The sequence below is a fragment of the Astyanax mexicanus genome, chromosome 7 (assembly GCF_023375975.1).
Source record: "Astyanax mexicanus isolate ESR-SI-001 chromosome 7, AstMex3_surface, whole genome shotgun sequence".
Classification (NCBI taxonomy): Eukaryota; Metazoa; Chordata; class Actinopteri; order Characiformes; family Acestrorhamphidae; genus Astyanax; species Astyanax mexicanus.
In genome coordinates, this window is record NC_064414.1 from 29,804,665 (window position 1) to 29,810,447 (window position 5,783).

Genomic DNA, 5,783 nt, shown 5'->3' on the forward strand with positions numbered 1-5,783 from the left:
CGCACTCTGAGGACAACACGGCTGCGCTCCAGATACGCAGCCACTGCGCAAATAAAGATTTTTGTACAGTGTACAGCGTGCTGTACAAAGAAATAATAATAATAATAATAATAATAATAATAATAATAATAATAATAATAATAATAATAATAATAATAATAATAATAATAATAATAATACCCTAAATCAAAGTACAGATTTCATTTATACAAAAAAGAAAGAAAAGACTGCTTTGTGCCAAATGAACTAGTTCCAAATTCAGTTCATACTTATTTACAGTCCCCTCCAAAAGAACTGGAACCGTAAGACAAATCCCTTTTTATTTCTGCTGTAGACTAAAAAAAAGATGAATTTCAGACATCACGCTTGTACATCACATTTATTTATTTTTTACTTACTAAAACAGTTTTATTTGTTGACTTCATATATTATGTTGAACATATCTGCTGGACAGCCCAATACGCCCACAGTGAATCACACTAAGCCCCACCCTGCCGGTCTTCCAATGTGTAGCACATGATTTAATTTATACACAATTCCATATTTGCTGAAAGGTTTCAATTGTTTCCCCATCTACAGCAACCTTCTAGTCACAGCATACCACAGGAAAATACTGAACAAAAAGTGCCCATATCATACCCAGAGGATTGTAATCTGGTTTAACTGGTAGTGCCTAAAACTTTTTAAAAATTAAAACTTAAACCCACTGACGCTTAGAATGGTTTGTTCAGATTATTAGTTTAAGAACTTATATTCAGTAACAAAAACAACTTTTTTTAAATGTATGGACTCTTATAAAGATTAAACAGGCCCCAAAGGTTATCTACCAATCCTCCAAAAATCACAATGTTTTCATAGATTCTTTCTAGAACTGGAGTCAATTTTCTTACATCTTAAAATGTTATTCCATAAAATGTACCCTTTGTTTTCCACTAGGATTTCTAAAAATCCACATTTATTGATTGGACTGAGGCTGTTCCTAAAGTCCCATTAACCCCTCTAGTTCCCAGAGGTGAATAAACTGACATGCTTTCACCTTTCTGAAAGGTTGACCTACATTGCATATATGGAAGTAGAAAACAGACAGTAGGAACTGTGTGAACACAGAAGAACTGACTGGTCATGCATTCAGCAGCACATTGTGCTGAAGCAGATGCTGGGAACAAAGTATCTGATGAACAAAGTGTCTGATGTTACTGGAAACGCTTTGTACAATGTCATTTAATTAATCTATAATTCAGAAATTGTGTATAAGGGATCAAAGGGGCAGTGGCAAATCAGATAAATAAGGGGGCTGGTGAATTCGAAGAATAATGTAAAATGTTTTGTGCCATTGGTTATGTTTTTTTATAATGCTGAATATTGATAGCAGATTTTATATTTTGTTCAGTTGTAAAAATATTGAATAGTGAAATAGTGAAGTTTTTTTTAAATTTATAAATCAAAACAACTTAAAACATTTTTTGAAGCACAAACATTATCACACATACTTTGTGAAGCTTTTTATTAAAACAAGTGATTTGTCCAACAATATCTATATAAAGCCAATATATCACACTTTTGCTGTTCCAAACCTGGCTTGTGTGCCTTTAAGTGATTTAAATTCAGTTTTGCTGCATTTGTAACGCCACCTTAATTAATGATGAAATAGAGAAGCGTTTTCTATGTTGTCTGGGACTGTTGTGTGTATCATCATTGCCTTGATGATGTTATTTGTATTGAGTTTTTAGTCCTGTTATACCTGCCTCAGGATGATAAAGATAGAAAAAATCTTTTTAAATAGCTTCTTTCCACCATTTCTCTCTCACACACACACACACCCCTTCTGCATACTTGTTTTTAGCCGTCTTACAACATTTTTTCAAATTTGCGAAGAGGGTGGAAGACAGGCCGATATTGCCGTTGGATTTACTCTGTAAAGCAGAGAGATGATTAATAGCAAAGTTACTCATTAACCTCACTCAGGGAAAAGGGGTCATAACAGGTTGAGCAATAATAATTTATCTCACATTTTATGATCCATTCTAACCTTTAGAGCTTCATTGATTCACACCTGTTATCTGTTGGTACATTTGTGCTAATATTCCCCAGAATCCACTGCCATTCTTGAGTATGCATCTCAAGAATAGAACCCTGCTAGTAAGGCTGGGTTTATTTATATATTCTTGTTGTACCAGTTTAAAAAGGACTGGGCAGAAATGGTAAATATAGAAGAGTGCATACATAGTTTACCCACCAAAATTATAATATTTAAAAACTGTTGATAAATCTATTGAAATCATTTGAGTTACTTCTGAACAATCTGAACACCCATAGAAATCACACAAACCAAAACAAATGTAGAACAATGTACAAGGCAATCTACACTTAATGCAACTACAAACAGGGCAAGAGTGGCATTTCTGAAACCTCTGTGGTTGCTCACAACTTCCTGTTTCACTATGAATAAACATGGGGTCACATGTAGGTCAGACCCTTGCAGCAATTCATCAATTAAGAAGAGATTAGAGAACACAGAATTGACAGGTAGTTGACCTTTTTTATCATTTTATTTCTAATCTATCCCATTTTCTTGCCAATTTGAAAGGTGAATTTAATGTACACACTCATTAGGACTCCCGCTATCACTAGTAATGCCCCCAAGATTAGGAGGGTATAGACTAGAACATGCCTCCTCTGACGCATATCAAGCTAGCCACCTCCTCTTTTTGAACTGCCCTTGATGCAACAAAACTTGGTATGTATCATCACAATATGCTCTGAGGAAAGTGCAGCAACCCAGCTCTGATACATCAGCTAGCAGACCCCTCTACTGACATCACATTGGGAGGCAGCATAATCTGGGGTTCGAACTGACAACAAGTAGTTAATCTTGAATAAGACAAAGCTGTTATTCACAGTTTTAATAAAATGTTTCATATGTTTTAAAAAAGTACAATATAGTGTATTTTTTTAATAGACTACTGTGAAGTACAATTTTAGTTTAATGTAATTCAAAATTCTTCTAAAATACTTATCTTCAAATATATTTTTGTACATTTATAGCAAAGTGTGTTAAAACAACTGTTACAGTAGTTCACTTATAGTACAATACATCATTTAACTTTTTAGAAAGTAAATTAAATTACTATATTTATAAAATGTTAAGTTTTTTTATTTTAAAATTGGTAACAATCTGAAAATTGTAGTACAGTATATTAAAATATGTTTTTATATCCAACAAAGTATACTAGAAGTGTGCTACTTACAAAAGACAGAAACAAAAAGCATATTTCGTCGCTGTCCAATGAAAAAACTTATCTCCAAAACAGCAACTTTACAGGAGAGAGAAAAAACCTTCTAAACCTTTAATGGAAGTCAATGTAAAAAGAGTTTATTTCAGGTCATTTTAAAGAGTTTCTATTGGTCCGTTCAACAAGAAATTTTGGCACAGTGTAAGGGACCGTTTGTCTGTTCAAATTACGTAGTAAACTAAAAATCGACAAAAATGGAGATAAGTGTTTTTCATAGGACAGCGATGATTTGTACTCTAATGTAAATAGATTTAAAATCAATTCTTAGTGCATTCCTAATATACCTGGTGTACAATAGTGAAACAGTGGTAATACTTATTATTTGTATTATAATTTTACTGTAAGCATGTTTAAAATATGAACCTAGTATGTTGAAATGTTACTTTTTAGTACAGTTAAGTACACTTTTGTACTATTTCTATACAATTAAAGTATAATAAGTACAAAAAAAAGTTGTTCTATATTAGCACTCTTTAAATAAAGAGATAAATATTGTGGCTACAAGTACACATCAGTGCACACTAGCATAATAATGCTTAGTATATTTTAATCTACTTTTTTCCACTAGGGTTTCAATGCTTAAGAACATTTAAAGCCAATATATCTGTACCTTTACTCAATTAGAAGTCTAAAGATTGGATGTCTGCTTTTACTAGAGAATATTTTACCATGACTATATCTACTTTAACTCAAGTACATAGTCTGCATTTTTTGACCCACCGCTATTAAGCATTGTGAAGAATTTGCTGCTGGTGGTTAGAAAAGGGATACGGGTCAGGCTGTAATGATGTCTGCTCGAAGTCATCACTTATGTTCGCTCGATCCCTCATCTCTCAGAGGACTCATCTATCCAATATCACTTCAGTTAACAAAGTGATGGAGCAGCCTATAAAATGGCTTAGAGGATTCCCCTGAGGGTAAAAGGACAGACCACATGGACAAGAGCTTGTTAAAAGCTGTATTGAAGAACAGGAAAACGCGTTAGGTACCCTCTACAGATATTCTCACTGCTGGTGTGATGCATACATTCTGTTGATGTGTTTTTCAGCTTTTCACAACAGTCTGAGCTGCAGTTGCACCACATTGTTTGCAGCATCCTGTGCATTAAGAAAGTGTTACAGAGAAGTCTCAGAAACCACTAAAGACCTTTACTTTCATTTTAAGCAGTCACCAAAGACATACCATGACTTTCAAAACCTTTGTGACATTTAAGTGCTAGATCCAGTGAGATCTCAGTGATTTGTACTGGGACATTTTCTGTTATTTTAGGTATATTTTATTATTTTAGGAGAGTATATAATAATTGGACTCATTTTAAGGTTTAGGTCAGTTAAGTCAACAGCAATGTTGTCTATACTCTTTCCGACAGTTTTTGAGAGATGGAAAACCCCCAATACCCTGAGGAAGTACCGATTTCTGTTTATTGTGTACTCCCTTGTGTTTTGACAGCCTTAGGCTTATAGTTTACTATACACACATTACCAAAAACTAGGTATGATATAATGCTCTGTCAGGCCTGAACCCTGGCTATATTTAACATCTGCTTGTTGACACCAAAATTCCACCTGTTTACCTGTTTTTTTTTCCAGGTTTCCAGAAACCCTGAGGCACTGGAGGTTACCCTGATCGTGCCCAACAGCTATATTTAGTAAATGGAAATATTGCATAGAAATGATGTTGATTTTTTTCAGTGATGACATATTAGCAGTGGTTTACAAAGCAATGTTGTGTTATGCATTTCACTCACATGTTGGGATTTTCCAAGTAGGACATTTTAATTAGACTGTTCCTGCAGGTCAGATTTTTCTACTTGCAACATCAGGAAAGCCTAGACAACCCATAATTTAGAATCCAATATCCCACAGCAGATCAACAGTAGTAAAAACAATAGCATTAATTTGACTGTTTATTTACATTTCTGTCTATTTGCATCTCATTTAATCAGTTGTTCATATAGTAAAGTCCAACTTCTATCTGTAGGCATTTTTTATGGTGTTTGGATGTACTAGTACCAGAATTTCTCTTTGGGATCTACAAACTAAGAAAAAATGTATCTGGGTTTCAAATGAAAAATGTATAAAAAATATATAGTACAGTGAAACAGAATACTGAATGTGCCTGTAGTTGCTGGTTAAATGGTACAAATCTGTACTTCCTGCTTTTAGGAAAGCCTTTGTTTTTCAAATGGAACACATCTATCTGTCTGTCTGTCTGTCTAAAACCTTAATATTTTAAAAGGATTTCCCATAAAACACTGAAAAATGACTGTCAAAACTTTTTTAGCTTACTGTTTTCTGAAACATTTTTGTCTTCAGATACCTGAATCCCTTAACAGACCTTGGCCCATGAATGGGCCACAAGTGTAGATGATACAAATCCCCTTTTGTCTGCAGTAAAATAAGTTATTTACATTCTGAAAACTTTGAGGGCTTTGGAGACTCCTACAGGACACTTTGAGAAGCTGCCTGTTTTCTACTCTACTTAATACTT